At 41.9% G+C, this 19,819-nt stretch overlaps 1 long non-coding RNA gene across 1 annotated transcript in view; it reads right to left on the bottom strand.

The window, feature by feature from the left end:
• The window catches only part of LOC130456475 (uncharacterized), an 88,391-nt gene that overhangs the window by 3,467 nt on the left and 65,105 nt on the right, over positions 1–19,819 (bottom strand). The window contains exon 2 of the long non-coding RNA XR_008915398.1: positions 5,170–5,332. This is a non-coding gene — a long non-coding RNA (uncharacterized LOC130456475). The remainder of the gene's footprint in view (positions 1–5,169; positions 5,333–19,819) is intronic.

Below are 19,819 nucleotides of genomic sequence, written 5' to 3'. Positions count from 1 at the left end.
CCTCTCCTCTCTATTTCCCTCCTCTATTTAAAGGCAAGAAAGACAAAATCCATTACAAATATATATAGTTAAGCAAAACAAATCCTCACATTATCCATATCCTTAAGAAGAGGAAAGGAAAGGAAAAAGGAAAGGAGACTTCAATTTGTACTTTGAGTTCATCACATCTCTATCTGGAAGTCAATAGCATGCTTCATCATGAGCCCTTTAGAATCGTGATTAATCTTTGTGCTGATCATAGTTTTAAAATCTTTCAAAGCTGTCATCTTTACAGCTTTGTTGTCACTAATTGTTCTCCTGATTCCACTTATGTATCAGTTCATACAGATTACTCCATATCAGTTCATACAAGTCTTCCTAGGTCTTTGAAACCATCCCCATCATCATTTTATGTAGCACAATGGCATTCTAACACATTTATACACTTATGGGATACATGTTTAGTCATAACTCAGTTGATGGAACTCCCTCAGTTCCCAATTCTTTTTTAACAACTTTTGGGGTATAGTTGCAAAGTGCCTTCTAGAATGGCTGGACCATTTCACAATTCCACAAACAATTGAAAGCACTAGAATTAAAAGGATTGGATAAGGCTCCCCATAAACAGTGGAATTTTACTTGTGACCCAAAGGAAGTCAGGAAATCCAAAAGACAAAGATAAAGAAGGAAAGCACTCCAGGCATGAGGGACAACTTGTAAAAATGCTCAGAGTTGGGATATAGAATGTCATGTTTAAGGAACAGCATGGAGGCAAGTGTCATTGAATGGAAGAGTATGGAGAGAGATGGGCAGAGTGTAAGGTCTAAGAAGATAGAAAGGTGTGTATGTTGGGGGTGAAACCATAGGTTTTGAATAGCTTTGAAAACTAAAAAGAGGATTTTACATTTACCTTAGGAAGTGATAGGGAACCATCAGAGTTTACTGATTAGGGGGTGATATGGTCAGACCTGCACTTTTGGAAAATCATTTTGTCATCTGAGTGGATAGTCAACTAGAATGAAAGATGTGCTGGAATGACCAACCAGCGAGTTGTTCAAATAGTCCAGGCATGAGGAGATGAGGACCTGTACCAGGGAAATGACAGTGTCAGAGAAGAGAAAGAGTGTATTGGAAAGATGTTAACAAAAATGAGATCAACAAGGTTTGCCAAAAGATTGGATATGGGGGAGGTGGGGGTTAAGAAATAGTGAAGAGTGGAGGATAAAAACCGAACTATGAGCGTGGGAGGCTGAGAAGATAATGGTGTTCTCTACTGTAATAGGGAAATTTGGAAGTGTTAAAGGTAGGATTTGAACCCAGATTTTTCTTGACTGTGTCTAGAACTCTTTCCACTTTATCTAAAACCACTTAATAAACTTTTATTAAACACTAGCCTAATGCAATTATCTATGTAGAGCTGACAAATTGAATGAGAATTCCTGAATCTATAGCTAAATATAATAATGCTATTGTTGTTTAGTCGTTTTGGTCTTTTTCAACTCTTTATGACCCTATTTGGGGTTTTCTTGGCAAAGATATCTAGTGATTTGCCATTTCCTTCTCCAGCTCATTTTTTTTTTAAACCCTTACCTTCTGTCTTGGAGCCAATTTTGTATTGGCTCCAAGGCAGAAGAGTGGTAAGGGCTAGGCAATGGGGGTCAAGTGACTTGCCCAGGGTCACACAGCTAGGAAGTGGCTGAGGCCAGATTTGAACCTAGGACCTCCAGTCTCTAGGCCTGGTTCTCAATCCATTGAGCTACCCAGCTGCCCCCTCTCCAGCTCATTTTATAGATGCTGAAACTAAGGCCAACAAAGTTAAGTGACTTGCCCACGGTCATACAACGAGTATCTGAGGTCAAATTTGAACTCAAGAAGAGGAGATCTAGCTCTCTATCCACTGTGCCACCTAGCTGCTCCAATAATAATAAAAGCTAGCATTTATATAGTGCTTTATTGTTTGCAAAATGCCTTACAAATGTTACCTTCAGATCCAACCATTCTGGAGGGCAATTTAGAACTACGCCCAAAGGGCACTAAAAGACTGCCTGCCCTTTGACCCAGCCATAGCACTGCTGGGTTTGTACCCCGAAGAGATAATTAGGAAAAAGACTTGTACAAGAATATTCATAGCTGCACTCTTTGTGGTGGCAAAAAATTGGAAAATGAGGGGATGCCCTTCAATTGGAGAATGGCTGAGCAAATTGTGGTATATGTTGGTGAGGGAATACTATTGTGCTAAAAGGAATAATAAAGGGGAGGAATTCCATGGAGACTGGAACAACCTCCAGGTGCAGAGTGAGAGGAGCAGAACCAGGAGAACATTGTACACAGAGACAGATACACTGTGGTACAACTGAATGTAATGGACTTCTCCATTAGAGGCAATGCAGTGTTCCTGAACAACCTGGAGGGATCTATGAGAAAGAACTCTATCCACATTCAGAGGAAAAACCGTGGGAGTAGAAACACAGAAGTAAAACAACTGCTTGATTACATGGGTCGAGGGGACACGGCTGGGGAGGTAGACTCTAAATGAACATCCTAATGCAAACACCAACAACATGGAAATAGGTTCTGATCAAGGACACATGTAGTACCCAGTGGAATTATGTGTCAGCTATGGGAGGGGTAAAGGGAGGGGAGGGAGGAATAGAAAATGATTTTTGTAACCAAGGAATAATGTTGGAAATTGACCAAATAAAAAAAATAAAAAATAAAATAAAATCACTATAGACAATATAAAAAAATGTTATCTTCATTGTAACCCCACAGCAATTCCAGGTGGCAAGTTCATTATTATCCCCATATTATAGTTAGGAAACAAGTGCAGACAGAGGTTACCCTGTGCTCAGGGTCACATAACTAGTAAGTATCTAAGTCTAAATTTGAACTCAAGTCTTCCATCCCCCAAGGTCAGCTCTCTATCCACTGTACCACCTAGATACCCAGATACCCAATAAGCATGTAGAAAAGAAGCTAGAGACAGTATTGCATAGTAGATAATGACCTGTCACAGAGTCAGAAAGACTTCAAGTCAAGTTCCACCTCTAATACATACTGGCTGTGAGACTCTAGGCAAGGCATGTAACCTCTCAATGGCCTGGCTTACACTCTAAGACCATAAATGCTCAATACTTGAAGCTCTTCATTGATAAGAAAGGATTTTTGACATGGGGTTTCCCTATATCAATCAAATGCCAGACTCAGACAAAAAAAAAAGAAAAGTAGAAAACAATCCATCTCTATCCTTGAGAACCTTACACACTACTTGAAAGAACAGGAACTTTGGTGGGGAAAGGGGAGATCTGGGAGGAGCTTCTTGGTGGAAGACCTAATTCTCTATTCCTGACATATCTTATAGAATGGGTAGCCATGTTCTAGTGGCCTTCTCAGACTTCTTTTCACAGCACTGCTTAACTGAAAGCTGCCACTCCTCCCTTATCTTTTTTTTTTTTTAAACCCTTACCTTCTGTCTTGGAGTCAATACTGTGTATTGGCTCCAAGGCAGAAGAGCGGTAAGGGCTAGGCAATGGGGGTCAAGTGACTTGCCCAGGGTCACACAGCTGGGAAGTGTCTGAGGTCAAATTTGAACCTAGGACCTCCCATCTCTAGGACTGGTTCTCAATCCACTGAGGTACCCAGCTGCCCCCCACTCCTCCCTTATCTTGCTAATCTCAACAGAGAACAAATTTTTATGAGCTTTTTCACAGATGCCCTCATTAACTCCTTGTCTTGGAACTAGCTGCTTTTCTTTTTTAATAAACAAGGATTTCCAGTAATACCTGGGCTAGTAGCTACTGGCATGCTTTCTTTGACAGATTGGCTTATGATCCTCTATGAATGGAAGCCTTCTTCTTCCTTTTTCCTTTCCTATCTAACCTATATCTTATTTTCTCCTTCCCTTTAGTTTTCTCATAATCCTAAGTACTGAAGGATTTTTTTAAATTGAAAATTTGATCATATGAATAAGAGTGAATAGATGGGGCATGTGTGTGGCTTAGTGGATAGGGAGCTAGGACCAGAGACAGAAGGTCTTGGGTTCAAATGTGATCTCAGACACTTTCTAGCTGTGTGATCCTGAGCAAGTCACCACCTCAGTTGCCTAACCTTTACTGCTTTTTCTGCCTTTGGTTCTAAGACAGAAAGTAAGAGTTTGCAGAGTGAATGGGTCAGCATTTTCCAATTAAAGGAAAATTGCAAGGTTGGACCCCAAACCAAGTGGGGAGTCTATTCCAACTGAGTTTCTTGAAAAGGGGTGAAAAGATACTGGATTTTCTAAAGGAAAAAAAAAAATCCCTCTGTTGCTTGGCCTGGCTGAATATCCATTTTTGCCAGGAGTCTACTAATTTTTGTTGGTTACAGGGACCAGACTCTAGGTTGGAAAAGCATTCACAAAGAGAGAGGCTGCTTTTGCTGTACACATTAAATTCTCTCACTTTTCTAGTGGAAGTACAAAGACAAGGGGCAATGCCAAGACACTCAAAGTATAGAAACAATCTCCCTCCTGAGGTACCAAGATCAGCCTCCAAGGACCAAGAGCTCTGTACATCAGGCTCTAGCTCAGAAATCTCTTTCCTCCTTGGGCCTGGTTAGAGTCATTCTCACTTTTTTAGCCATCATAATAAGCTAAGGTTTCCAGCCCATGTATTGTTTTGTCTCTGCTCTTTCCCCTTCATAGTCTTCCCTGAAAGGACCCCTTGAGAACAATTCTTCAGGTCCAGGAGGGCCAACTGCCAACCCCCCAACTGCTGCTCCAACCTGCCAACCCCCCCACAGTCAGCTCAATCTCCCGCTTACCACTGCCAATTCCCAACTGCCATTCCCAGCTGCCACACTGCCAACTGCCAAACCCCCAACCTTCATTCCAAACTGCTAACCCCCAACTGTCCTTCCAAAATGCCCCTGCCAACTGCCAATACCCCAGTTGTCATTCCCAAGCACCAGCCTCCCCACTGTCATTCCCAACTGTTAGGGAAACTGGGCTACTCCCCAATTCCACTCCCTTCAGGCTGTGGATGTCTTGGCCTCTTAGGCTTCACTTGCTGGGACCCTGCCCTGGAACATATCTTTCTTCAGCTTGGCATGTTCTCCCCTTAGGGAGATAGAGGAAGGCAATGAGAAGCAGGGGGATTAAGGCTGAGGATTCAGGCAAAGAACCTAGGACTTGGGAAAACCATGCAGAACACTCACCCAATTCATTGTTCCTTAGTAGGCAAAATAATAGGAAGTAGAGGGCATTCCTTTAGGAGATAATGGACTGTGTGCTTCATAGAATCTTGGGGGAGTTGTCAGGGAATTGGGGGAATATATCAGAATCTAGCAGTAGAAGGCCCTGGTCCAATTGTCCTTTGTCCTGGAGAAGTAGAGTAGGAGGGAACAGTTATGGTTTGAATTTCCAGACACTCCCCATGGTCTGACCTTAAGGAGAGGTCTGGTCTGGCAGGCTCCAGGAAGGGCTATTAGCTTTGGAAGGATAGAATTAAAGAATCTTTCATTTCCTTTCTTCTTCCACTTTGGAGTTCTTCTCTCATTAGAATAGGAATTCTGGTATTCCATACAAATTCAATGTGGGGTGAGGAGCACAGAAGCCACAATCTTGAACAGATACAGTTCTGCCAGCAAACCTTGACTCCCAGGAGATGCAAGTGGGCAATATTAGGGTATAGCAGTCAGGCAGGAGAGGGATAACACCCTTAAATAAGAGAGCAAAACCAGAGGGGCCATGGTTTCTCTTTCCCCTATATTGATGCTTTGGAGAAGAGTCTCAGTCACATGTACTAGTTATGGTTCTATGCCCAACCCCAGGTTCTCAAAAATGTTTTCTGAAATAGCTCAATCCCAGGAGAGTCTATCAGCTCACCCCGGGGCAGGAGGTCTCAAAAGACTCAGAAGCACAGCAGAGAATGTAGACACAGATGAGTAGCTTACTGAACTATTCAAGCCACAAACACTGCTCCTTTCTCCCCTGGGGTACTGGGTGGGGACAAGGAGGTGGGAGGCAAAAGGAAGTGGTATGTCTGAGCCAAAGAAGCCTCCTTCAGGCTCCAGCCTCTCCAAAAGGAATGCTTCCTGGAGAAGGGCTCAGGCCCCAGGTTATTCTACTGTGAGGTGACCATGGCTGAGTGTGAAAGGTAGCATTGAAAATAGATACCAGCCTGTCTGGCCCATGGCCTTCTCCTGTTGAGCTTTTAGCCCATCTGGGCAGACATCCCAGGTAGAGAAAATACTGCTGAGAAGCAGGACTGGTTCATGCATAGCCTTGGGTGAGGGCCATAGGGAGGGTGTGGCAAGTGGGGACTTCACCACAAGTTCAATCTCCTAGTATCTGGGGTCTTTTGGCTTAAGGGATAGTAAATGGTGGCTGGGCATGGGGCCAGGTGTCTGTGATTTCATAGACACAGCTCTGTGTTGGCTGGAAAGAATGGTGTCTTTCATGTCTCTCCTTCTTGGTGAAAAGGAAATGAACAAAAACTAGGAATCGTGGAATCATAAATTTGGACCTGGAAGGAATCTTAGAGGTCATTTTACCTTTTATACTCTCATTTTACAATGGCAAATGACAAAACTAAAGCCCAGTGAGGACTCACTGATTGTTGTCACATAGTAGAGTAAGGATTTACACCCAAGTCCTCTGACTTCAAATTCAGCACCCCACCTGGTTCTTAATCTCTATTTTCCCCCTGATTCCCACCTAATTCATCTATAGCCTCTCAGAGGTATAGCATGAGAAAGCCAGTAGTGCTGGGCACTTCTATGTTTCTCAACAATCTCAGGATACATATTACCTAGAATCAGAACTAGCATGACCCAAGCATGAGTCATTCCAAAACCCTCCCCTGCCAACTGTCTGTCAGATAGTTCTGGGACTCAAAATCCAAAGCCAAAAAGATTTATGCTCACTTAATCTGATTCATATCTCCCATATAGTCCAAGGAATTAAGTCTTTATGAATAAATCTACTGTAATCCTTTGCTTCCTTTCCCTCCAAGAAAACCTGTGTCTAAAATCATCCTGGACACACGGGTCCTTAGCCCAGTTTTTAAACTTTTTAGGAAAAACATATTCTACTTTTCTGGACCCAGTACTTAACAATCCTCAGGGAGTTCTTTGTATCTAAATTTAGTCTCTCTTGATGCATATATATATATATATATATATATATATATATATATATATATAGGCAATTCCTACTTTTTTTTTTGCTGTTTCTCATTCACAGCTCTGTTCCTTTGACTCTGCTTAATAAAGACCTATATATTTTGCTACTATCAGTCATCATCCCTTTGATCCACATTTTCTGTACCTGTCCAAGCTGAGGAGTACAGGCTGGTAGGACAATCTAGCCAGGATTTCACCTAACTGGGACCACTTCTAGATAGGCTGGAGATTGTATTGCATCTAGCAGCTGGCACTGCCTTTCCAGCCTCACTTCTCTCATTCTGTCTTCCATAGAGATGGGGAACAGCTGGCCACTGTCCTCTAAATCACATTCCTTAATTGTCCTAAGGAATGTTATTTTGTCCCCTTTGGCTTTCTCCTCTCTGGACCAAACTCTCACAGTGCCTGGCCCTTGAATTTCTTGCTGGAGGAGCAAAAGTAGTAAATTCATTCCCTGGAAGAGATCAAAAAGGCCAGTACTCTGAAGGGATAAGTGAGCACCCTTGGGACAATCACTTCTGCAGAAACTGCTTTAAATGCCAGTTCACAGAGGAAAAACAAGGAACCCAAGTAGGAATGGTGTTTCCTCCCTCTAGGTTCATAGTTAGTACACACAGACACAAACAAACAGACATAAACACAGAAATATATATTCATATAGAGAGACAGACAAATAGAGGACAAAGAAAAGATGTGACAGATATCTCTCCTCAAAGAGCTTACATTCTATTTTATGCAATAATAATCTCTCATTGTCATAATTACCCAAGATGGGGAAAGGATGGATTCCAGATTCTGTTAACAGGCTGTAGAATAGGTTGGGTTGGTCCATAAATGCATCCTAAAGGAAGTACCCCTGGAGTTGTGAGGCAAGAGTCCCTGATATGTTAGTCCCTGCTCTCCCCACAGGCTCTCTACGTGTTATTGGTTAAGATATATCACATTAAAGAAAAAATATATATCACATTTTCTGCACTTCAGTTTCTCTCTATATATCCTAGAAAACCACATATATATACTATATATTTCTATATCCTAGAAGATCATAACTTTTTATTTTTCTCCCTACCCCATGTCCACACATAGTGACTTCTTTGTCAGAGGGAATCTTTAATGGGAACCTGAGCAATCCAGAGAAGGGTCGTTGTTGAGAGAGACAACAAGGTTTGATGGAATCTAGAAGTGGATATTGTCAGGAAAGACCTTGGTTCAAATTTTCCTTCTGATACTAGCTATTTGACCATGAGCAAATCACCTTTGGAATCTCCATTTTGTCACCAAGCAAATGGGATAATACCTGTGGCACTTGAAAGGTTGTTGTGAGGATCATGTACTTTATAGCACTCTGAAAGCCTTAGAATTCTCTATAAAGGTTCTTTTCAGGAGTTCCCCAAGGCTCCTGAGTACAGACAACACTGGGAGAAGCCAGCCATAAAATTCCCTGCATCTGATCCTCCAGATCTGGCCCTACCCTGCAGAAGGTGATCCTGGTGCTTTGATGTTCAGACTGGGGAAGAATATCCTGCCCATACTTTTGGATATGCGTTCATTCTTCTCTGCATCCAGGCCTCCATGTCGAACCCAGTCCCATCAAGCGAGAAGCTCTGTGTTTCAGGGAACCTCCGGAGAAGGAAGGCAACTGGACATCTCACTGCTGCAGTTATGTATCTGCTGCATTCCCTTGGCCAGGCTGGGTTGTCATGGTTACTGTGGTCAGGGTGGGACAAGGCAAGGTCATTGCCCAAGGGGCCAGCCAGGCCATGGCTTTCCAGGAGCTCAGGCCGCTGCTATTCCATCCCCTCTTTCCTTTCTCCTTCTCCCTCCCTCTCCTCATCCATAAAATTAAAAAGTGCGGGTTTCTCAGCCACCTCCGCATTCCCCGCTCTAGCCATAGTCCAATACAGGAGGTACCTGGTATAGGACAAGCCTCGCCTTCCCACCTCCACTCCCTGCCTCTCCTGCAGCAGGAAGTCCCTTCCATAGGCACAAGATCTTGGGGCTATAATTCCATTTCTGGATACTGTAACTGGAAGGATATGTGGGTCTGAGCCCACAGTGAGGGCTTCCCAGGGTTGGCGTTCTCCCTGCAGACATCATCTCTGGAAACTCCTTTCCTCTTAAAGGACTAGGACTCCCCACCGACTCCTCAAACCAGTGTGGCAGTCAGCACTTCCTGTTTAGAGGAGTTTATCAGGCAGAGGGGAACTGGGCAGAGCCCGTAGAGGGAGGGTTAAGGAGGGAACCGGTGAGGGACAGGTCTCAGATCTTCTGGAAGAGCACCCCGAGCTGGAAGCTGCCTGGAGAGGGAGGTTGGATAGCTCCCAGGTGGATCCCACCCTCCTTTGTGAAAGAAGTTCCTCCAGCTCACGTTGCGGGTTCTCGATCCTTGAGAAGATAGGCGGGCTTTGATGAAATGGACACGGTACTCTGCCCCGCGGCGTGTCTTGGGCCTGCCAGCTTGGGCAGCTTGCCTTCTTGCCTAGAATGACAGCTCCTTCGGGGAATTGGTGGGGGAGCATTAACTAAAAGACATCTACAGAAATGGGCTGTTTGGTTTAGACTGTTGATTGCAGCAGGACGCTTTGAAGTTAGACATTAGAAAGCAATATAGCGTAGTGCTGGGTTTTGGAGTCAGAAGATCTCAGCTCATATTCTGCCCCTAATGTTTACTAGCCCTGTGACCTCTGGCAAGTTACTCAATCTCTGGGCCTCAGTTTCTCTATCTGTAAAAATGAAAGGAATGGACAAGATGATCCCGAAAATTCCCTTTCACCTCTAATCTCTGATTATTAAAAAAAAAAAAAACCAACCAAAACTTCCTGTTAGGTACAAAAGGTGTTGAACCATGCTGAGAAGATAGTAGCCTCTTCATCGCACATTTGTAAGCAAGAAGAGACACCTTCTGTCTGGGGAGGTGTGAGTACACTCCTGCCCTGAAATGAGCAACTAAACCAGATGGCCAGATGTAGGGGTCTGTGCCCACACTGAGGATCCTATTAATAAAGCCAGAGGTCCCTTCCATTCACAAAGTGGGTTCTCTGCCATCACTTAAGAACTAAGCCCTTCTCGATGCTATCTTTCCTTCCTTAGACTCCCCCCACAGAGTCAGAGCAGGAAGGCAGAGGAGCCCTTACCTCCCTGGAACTTATGGAACTTCCACTTGACATGGCTCCTGACCCCAACCCACTTTCCTACTCAATTTTGCTTTCCACTTGTTGAAATGGGTCACTTAGCCCTCATTGCCCCTACCTTTACCTTCATTTCCAACTAGTTACTTAGCCCTCTTCTCTGGTACTTGGGAAAGTGAGGAGAGTCTTGGCCTCAAGACATTTCCTGGACTCCAGTGTCTGAAAACCTACACTGTCATGATCCCCCATTTACCTCTCCAAAGGACTTTGATTAGTACCTATGTGGCTAGGTAACTGGGAAGTGAGTATTTGCAGACAGTTTGTAAAGATAATATTGGATCTGGGATCCTAGTAAAACTTAAAATGATATTTCTACAAGGTTTGATGTAGAGGTGTTACATGAGCTGAGCTGGGCAGGGCTGGGTTGTGCTGGGTTGGGCTGAGCTGAGGAAACTGAATGAGGTCTCTAGATATGAATTAGTCACTCTATAAAAGTTTAAATGATCAAAAGATTCTTCAGATCTTCTGGGAGTCTTAAAATTACCTGAATTTAGTACAGTTATCTAGCCTCAAAATGCTTTTTTTTTTTTCATTCCAAGAGTCTCTATATCTTTCAGATACTGCAAGAGGTTCTCTCATTGTACCTGATTCTTAATGGAGCTCTTGTCTTTCCTCAGTTATCAGTTGCAACCTCAGATTCTGAGTTGCCCAGTTCTGTATCCAGATCATTATGTGAGGATGAATGTTTTTTATCCATGGAATCCATGGTAAGAAGTTTTTTTGTGAATATATATGCAAACTCACTTTCTATGTGCAAGTCTGTTGATGCACATGTGCCCCATATTTCATGTGTGTTGGTCTCATGTATATTGGTGATATTTGCTGCTGTGGATATATATTTATGTCCTGTGTATATGGATTTGTATTTGATTCATTCTATCATATATTCAAGTACTTATGTACTTGATCATATATTAAGTACTTTCAGTGTGCATAGCACTTGTATTCATTTTATCCCTTTCCCATTACATTGTGCTACATATACAGTAGGTACCTAATAAATGTGTGTCCTATGTGTGTTAAATTTACTACTATGGGAATATGCATATGTGATATGTACTGTTGTGTCTGTATATATATATATGCATTATTGCATACTTATGAGTGTATGGGAATGTATGCTCTTATATACATGTTTGAAGGAATTATTCTTTCATGACCTATGAGAGCCAGGGGGAGAGGAAGTGCCAGAATACCCGGATCACAAGCCCAGGACCCAGAGGAAATGCATGCCCCACACTCCATGTATATGTGTGTATTTTGGTCCACTCAGTATGGGTGGCATGCACTGCTGTGAACCTGTATGTATGCCCACACTTCCCAGGCTGGAATCTCTTCTTTCCTTTCTCATTGGGAATCTCTAATTCCTAATTCTTCATGGAACAACATGTGACCACTGCTTAGTCTCTAGACTATGAAATCATCCTGCATTGGGACCTAAAATTTGTCCTCTTTAGTGTTAGTGAAGTCCCACTGGGATTTCTATACTCCAAACAAACTGAAATGTATCCTAAGCTTTTCCATTCTATGCCCAATTTGTTTTATTTGCCCTGGCCCCTTTGCCTGAAATAAATACCTTTATTCACCCTTTCACCCCCACATTTCTACTTGTCAAAAAATCTTGCCTTCTTCAAGACACAACTCAAATGCAACCTCGTTCATTGTGATTTATTTATGTTATAAATTCAATGATCTTATGAATAAACATTTGTGAAGGATCAACTATTTGTAGGACCCTGGGGAGACATAAAGCTATATAAGATGGGATTCCTGCCCTCACTAACCTGATAGCCAAGTAGGGGAGAAATCATATATGAGCACATTAATATACAAATTAGAGTGATAAGTACACAGATATGAATTCAAAGTGCTACATAGTGAGATAAGGGAGAGATCACTTCCAGCTGGGGCAGCTCCAGGGAGTTTTCACAAGGTGATATATAGGTAGTAGGATGTCAACAGTCAGATTGGGGAGGTGGAGTGGAGAAAGCATTATAAGTATAGGCAATATTGTTTGCAAAGCATTTATTAAGTGCTTAGTGTACAGAGCACTGTATTAAGTTCTGGGAACATAAGAAAAGTAAAACAGTCCTTGTTCTCAAAAAGTTTACATTTTGATGAGGAAGACAATACATAGAGGAGATTTCAGCTGCAAGTCAAGGAAAGTATGAGGTGTGTTCTAGAGACACAAGTAATCCAGTTTGGCTGAAGTGAAAAATATATAGTAAGATGGCTCAGTGGATTAAGAGCCAGGCCTGAAGATGGGAAGTCCTGGTTTCAAATCTGACCCCAAACACTTCCTAGCTGTGTGACCCTAAGTGAGTCACTTAAACCCCAATTGCTTAGTCCTTGCTGCTCTTTTGCCTTAGAGTTGATTCTTAGTACTGATTCTAAGACAAAAGGTAAAGGGTTTTTTTTTAAGCATATGAAAGGAAACAGTAGGAGATAAAGTAGAAAGATAATCCTTGAATGCAGGACTAAGGATTTTTATTTTTATTAGATGGACAGTGGGGATCTAAGGTAATTTTTCAAGCTACAGAGTGGCAAGATCTATACACCCAAGGAGACCATACCTTCCCACTGAAGTTTTATCCAGTCACTCTCTCTATAGCATTTAGGCATGCTGTCATTTTCTGTCTCCTTCATTTGCCTATAGATATGTCATATACATAACTTGACTGTGCACTCTAAGCAGAAGGGATTTTATTTTCATATCAGTATTCCTTTGCCTACTTTCATCTACAACCAAAAGTGAGTTTACAACAGACTTCAGCAAATATTTGCTGAATGGATGTATGAATGAATGAGAATGTAGAAAGGGCAATAGAATTTGATTCATACTAAAAGAAACTGAAAATAAGGCTATGATGAAGTCCTGTGTGAGCTTCTTTCCTACTGGAAAGGTTTAAAGTTCAATATCTCTTCTACAACTCTGATCTGGCCAAAGCAACTCAATAAAGATCTAATCATTGATCTATTTAAACCTCCCTTCTCTTTGGGGAGTATGGAAAGAGCTTATGGTTCCTATTCTATAAAACAGGCCCAGAAACATTGAATATCCAGTTCCAGGTAAACCATTATAAGAATGAATTCAGGAGTAGAAACCCAGTACCTTGGTTCCTAATTTAGAAGCTGGTACTTTGTTGGCTTGATCTACCCTCTAGTCTCCCCAATTTGTATTTAGTCAGTTCCCAAAGCTCCTCTTCCTTCCTCTGAAGTTGCTGTCCAAGACAGGACAGGATAAGGTGGGTTGGGCCCTCCTCTCTCCTCAGGGGAGCTGCTGAGCTCAGCAAGATGAGGTGCACCCCACCCCCTACCCTTTCCTGAGAAGGGGGGGTAATATCAGGGCTCTGGTGCCGGGGTGGTTTTTGATACCCAGAGAGTTGGGCGACTTTATCAGATCACAGGTTTTCCTGAGGAAGGAAGGGTGGGGGTGTGTCGCCCGGAATGGGGGGCTGACTCCTCTGGGTGTGCCTCACAAGGCCATGGGGGCATAGGCAAGGGAAAGGAGAGATTACACTTCTCCCACATGGTTCTCATTGCTAGACTTGCCCAGCCTAATCCCAGGTGTCCAGGCCTCCACTGCCCCTTATTGAGTTCAGTACGATTTCCTTTACTACAGTCAGGAGCACTGGGCATTTCTCACAATGGCTGGACACTTCAGTCCAGAACATGTTTAGTCCATTCTCTTGCTGTGGTAGAAAATACTCTTACCATCAAGAGGGAGACTTCCTAAAATATATCTAATTTTCAGACCCCCTTTTTCTCACCCCACACTTATAGGAACAGGGATAAAAGAATAGAGACCAGGGCATTGCCTGGGGCTAAAGGGGACATAAAGGATGGACCAATAGAAGCCTCCGGCCAACATCTCTTGAAAAGAGGCTACTCTTACAATAATATCTAGGAGTTAAATGTCCCCTCACAAGAAAATTGAAAGCAAATGATAAAATCTCATGGTTTCTGATAAATCCCACAAAAAGACAGGTTTCTGCCCTCTTATAACATGCTCCAGATAATTATATTCTATGTGTCTCCTCCTTCCCTCTATCTCTCTGGTGCCTAGCTAGTATAATCTTTATTACTAGAGTGTCATTGAAAGAACCACCTGGCCAGGTCTCTGAACTCTGAGGGGTGAGAGTGAGAACAAGCATCAGGGAAAAGGGAATTGAGAGGGGAAGTACAGTAGAGTAAGAATAAGGATGGCCAGTGGCAGCAAGAAGGACAAAAGTGATCAGTAGTATTTGACTGTCTTGGGGCCTATTTGTTTAGCTCTGGGTACATCTAACCAAAGAAGGATTTGGTTTGTCTAGTCCAAAAATCCCCCAAACAGACAGTTTGTATATCATTAGAGAAGAAATCCTTGATCACTAAGAGCCATCATGGGTTTACTAGAAACAAACCAAATCAAATTGATCTTATTTCCTTTTCAAATACAGTAGTATTATTACCCTGGCAGAGCAGAGGAATAAGAGAGAATTGAAGCCTTAGATATCCTGAATACCTGAATTTTGCAAAGCATTTGATAGAATCTCTCATTATATCCTTTTGGAAAAGATGGAGAAATATGGAGAGGATGATACAGTTAAATGAAGTTGTAGCTGAGTGGTTCTGTATAAAGTGTTGCTTAATGAATCAATATCAAACTGGAAGTCTTTAATGGCATGCTGCAAGGCTCTGAGCTGTTCAACATTTTTATCAATGACTTATTAAATAGCTACTCTATGCCTAGCCTTGAGTTCCAAGGATACAAAGACAAAACTGAGTCTCTCACAAAAAGGGGCATGCATCCCAATGTAAGTCTAATTACATTCTTTTTTTAAAACCCCGTATTTCCTGGTTGAATAACACTCTAAGACAGAAGGGCAAGGGCTAGGCAAACAGAGTGATTTGCCCAAGGTCACACAACTAGGAAGTGTCTGAGACCAGATTTGAACCAAGGTCCTCACAACTCCAGGCCTAGTACTCTATCCATTGAGTCACCTAGTTGCTCCTAATTTAATTAAATTCTAATAGGCAACATTTAAATGTCAGACATTTGGAGGACCTAACCTTTCTCTGCTGGACTAGGTCCTGAAGATCTATCCTCATTCAGCCTATCAAGGAGCTCCCTTGATTATCCCTATTATACATATTTGTGTGTGTGTGTGTGTGTGTGTGTGTGTGTACATATACATGAAACACATACAAAACAGATGCAAGATAATCTTGAAGGGTAACTGTGGATATTAAGAAAAGTAGCCTGGCGGTTAAGATGGCGGCTTAGAGAAAGCTGAAGTTCAGATCTCCGGAAAACCCTTCCCGACCGATCTCAAACTAGAAGCTCCTAAGGCGCCAAAATTCAAAACGATCAACAGCACAGACCCTGGGAACCCTCCTCCTGGACCTGGACCCGGTTCAAAAGGTACGGCTCCCCTTAAAAGCCAGAACCCGAGATCCCTCGGACCTCAGGGGTAGGAGCGCAGAGTCCAAGGCTCCCGGAAGCGGCAGCCGCGCCGGGCTCAGAGAGCAGGGTCTGAGGAACAACAACCCTCAGGGTCTTCTACCCAAGTCCCAGTCCGGGTGAAAGTTACTGCCTGGGGCTTCCACTGCAAAGAGCTGGTCAAAACAACAGCAACCCTCAGGGCGGGCAAGACAGCCTCACGGGCTGGATCCTGCTATCCAAGTCTCAGTGAAAGATTGTGCTCTCGGAGCTTGGGGAAGCGGCAGCCCATCCCCCCGCAGGCCAACGAAACAGCCTCACGGCCAGGGATTCTGAAGGCAACTTCCGGAAAGCGAGCCAGGGGGAGAGTGTGGCCTCGTGGTCCGACCCTTCCATTCCAGTTCCAGTGAGGCATATTCAGTTTAACCCAGGGAAAGTCATAGAACCATCTGCCCAGGACTAAAGCCTCTGATCACCAGACAAAGACAAGAAAAGCCAATCCTCCACGTTCAGAGATGACAAACTCCACAGAACCACAGAAGCCCCAAAATACCAAGAAAAATAAGAAGAAAGGGGCGACTCTGGACACATTCTATGGAGCCAAAATACAAAATACAGAGCAGATAGAAGAAGATATACAAGAAAATTCTCCAAAATCTTCCAAAGGAAATAGAAACTCTCCACAAACCCATGAAGAATTTGAATCAGAAAGGACCAAAAAGATGGAAGCCCTCTGGGAGGAAAAGTGGGAAATGATGCAAAAGAAATTCACGCATCTACAAAACCAGTTTGACCAAACTGTAAAAGAAAACCAGGCTTTAAAGCAAGAACTAATAAAGCAAAGCCAAAACACCAAGAAATTAGAAGAGAACATAAAATATCTCACCGACAAGGTGATAGATCTGGAAAACAGGGGGAGAAGAGAAAATTTAAGAATAATTGGACTCCCAGAAAAGCCAGAAATAAACACCAAACTGGACATGGTGATACAAGATATAATCAAAGAAAATTGCCCAGAGATTCTAGAACAAGGGGGCAATACAGCCACTGACAGAGCTCACAGAACACCTTCTACACTAAACCCCCAAAAGACAACTCCCAGGAATGTAATTGCCAAATTCCAAAGCTATCAAACAAAAGAAAAAATCCTACAGGAAGCCAGAAAAAGACAATTTAGATATAAAGGAATGCCAATCAGGGTCACACAAGACCTTGCAAGTTCTACGCTGAATGATCGTAAGGCATGGAACATGATCTTCAGAAAGGCAAGAGAGCTGGGTCTCCAACCAAGAATCAGCTACCCAGCAAAACTGACTATATACTTCCAAGGGAAAGTATGGGCATTCAACAAAATAGAAGACTTCCAACTTTTTGCAAAGAAAAGACCAGAGCTCTGTGGAAAGTTTGATACCGAAAATCAAAGAGCAAGGAATACCTGAAAAGGTAAATATTAAGGAAAGGGGAAAAATGTTATCTTCTTTTACTCAAACTCTCTTCTATAAGGACTACATTTATATCAACCTATGTATACTAATATGTGGGGAAAATGTAATGTATAAATAGGGGGTAAAGAAAGACCAAATAGAATAATGGTTCTCACACAAAGATTCACAGGGGAAGGGGAGGGGAAGAAAACTCCTATAAGAAGGAGAGGAAGAGAGGGGGGGGGGGTTTACTTAAACCTCAATCTCAGGGAAATCAACTCTGAGAGGGAAAAACATCCAGATCCATTGGGATCTTGAATTCTATCTTACCCAACAAGGGTAAGGAGAAGGGAAAACCAAGGGGGGGAGGGGGAGAGGGAGAACAAAAAGGGAGGGAAAGAGAGGGGGGAGGGGGAGGGAACAAAAAGGGAGGGACTAAAAAGGGAAACATCAAGGGAGGGGACAAGGGGGACTGATTCAAAGTAAATCACTGGACTAAAAGGTAGAGCCGAAGAAGAAAAGGTTAGAATTAGGGAAGGCAATCAAAATGCCAGGGAGTCCACAAATGACAATCATAACTTTGAACGTGAATGGGATGAACTCACCCATAAAACGTAGACGAATAGCAGAATGGATTAGAATCCAAAACCCTACCATATGTTGTCTTCAAGAAACACACATGAGGCGGGTTGACACCCACAAGGTCAGAATTAAAGGATGGAGTAAGACCTTCTGGGCCTCAACTGATAGAAAGAAGGCAGGAGTGGTAATCATGATATCTGATAAAGCCAATGCAAAAATAGACCTGATCAAAAGGGATAGGGAAGGTAATTATATTTTGTTAAAAGGGACTCTAGACAATGAGGAAATATCATTAATCAACATGTATGCACCAAATAATATAGCACCCAAATTTCTAATGGAGAAACTAGGAGAATTGAAGGAAGAAATAGACAATAAAACCATACTAGTGGGAGACTTAAACCAACCATTATCAAATTTAGATAAATCGAATCAAAAAATAAATAAGAAAGAGGTAAAAGAAGTGAATGAAATCTTAGAAAAATTAGAATTAATAGACATATGGAGAAAAATAAATAGGGATAAAAAGGAATACACCTTCTTCTCAGCACCACATGGCACATTCACAAAAATTGACCATACATTAGGTCACAGAAACATAGCACACAAATGCAAAAAAGCAGAAATAATGAATGCAGCCTTCTCAGATCACAAGGCAATAAAAATAATGATTAGTAATGGTGCATGGAAAACCAAATCTAAAACCAATTGGAAATTAAACAATATGATACTCCAAAACCGTTTAGCTAAAGAAGAAATCATAGAAACAATTAATAATTTCATCAAGGAAAATGACAATGGCGAAACATCCTTTCAAACCTTTTGGGATGCAGCCAAAGCGGTAATCAGAGGCAAATTCATATCCCTGAAAGCTCATATTAACAAACAAGGGAGAGCAGAGATCAATCAATTGGAAATGCAATTGAAAAAACTCGAAAGCGATCAAATTAAAAACCCCCAGCAGAAAACCAAATTAGAAATCCTAAAAATTAAGGGAGAAATTAATAAAATCGAAAGTGATAGAACTATTGATTTAATAAATAAGACAAGAAGCTGGTACTTTGAAAAAACAAACAAAATAGACAAAGTACTGGTCAATCTAATTAAAAAAAGGAAGGAAGAAAAGCAAATTCACAGCATTAAAGATGAAAAGGGGGACAGCACCTCCAATGAGGAGGAAATTAAGGCAATCATTAGAAATTACTTTGCCCAATTATATGGCAATAAATACACCAATTTAGGAGAAATGGATGAATATATACAAAAATACAAACTGCCTAGACTAACAGAAGAGGAAATAGAATTCTTAAATAATCCCATATCAGAAATTGAAATCCATCAAGCCATCAAAGAACTTCCTAAGAAAAAATCCCCAGGGCCTGATGGATTCACCTGTGAATTCTATCAAACATTCAGAGAACAGTTAACCCCAATACTATACAAACTATTTGACATAATAAGCAAAGAGGGAGTTCTACCAAACTCCTTTTACGACACAAACATGGTACTGATTCCAAAACCAGGCAGGTCAAAAACAGAGAAAGAAAACTATAGACCAATCTCCCTAATGAATATAGATGCAAAAATTTTAAATAGGATACTAGCAAAAAGACTCCAGCAAGTGATCAGAAGGATCATTCACCATGATCAAGTAGGATTCATACCAGGGATGCAGGGCTGGTTCAACATTAGGAAAACCATCCACATAATTGACCACATCAACAAGCAAACTAGCAAGAACCACATGATTATCTCAATAGATGCAGAAAAAGCCTTTGATAAAATACAACACCCATTCCTATTAAAAACACTAGAAAGCATAGGAATAGAAGGGTTATTCCTAAAAATAATAAACAGTATATATCTAAAACCAACAGCTAATATCATCTGCAATGGGGATAAACTAGATGCATTCCCAATAAGATCAGGAGTGAAACAAGGATGCCCATTATCACCTCTACTATTTGACATTGTACTAGAAACACTAGCAGTAGCAATTAGAGAAGATAAAGAAATTGAAGGTATCAGAATAGGCAAGGAGGAGACCAAGTTATCACTCTTTGCGG

The sequence above is a fragment of the Monodelphis domestica genome, chromosome 1 (assembly GCF_027887165.1).
Source record: "Monodelphis domestica isolate mMonDom1 chromosome 1, mMonDom1.pri, whole genome shotgun sequence".
Taxonomy (NCBI): Eukaryota; Metazoa; Chordata; class Mammalia; order Didelphimorphia; family Didelphidae; genus Monodelphis; species Monodelphis domestica.
The sequence above is the reverse complement of the archived record's forward strand: the minus strand, read 5'-3'. Positions and strand labels throughout refer to the sequence as shown.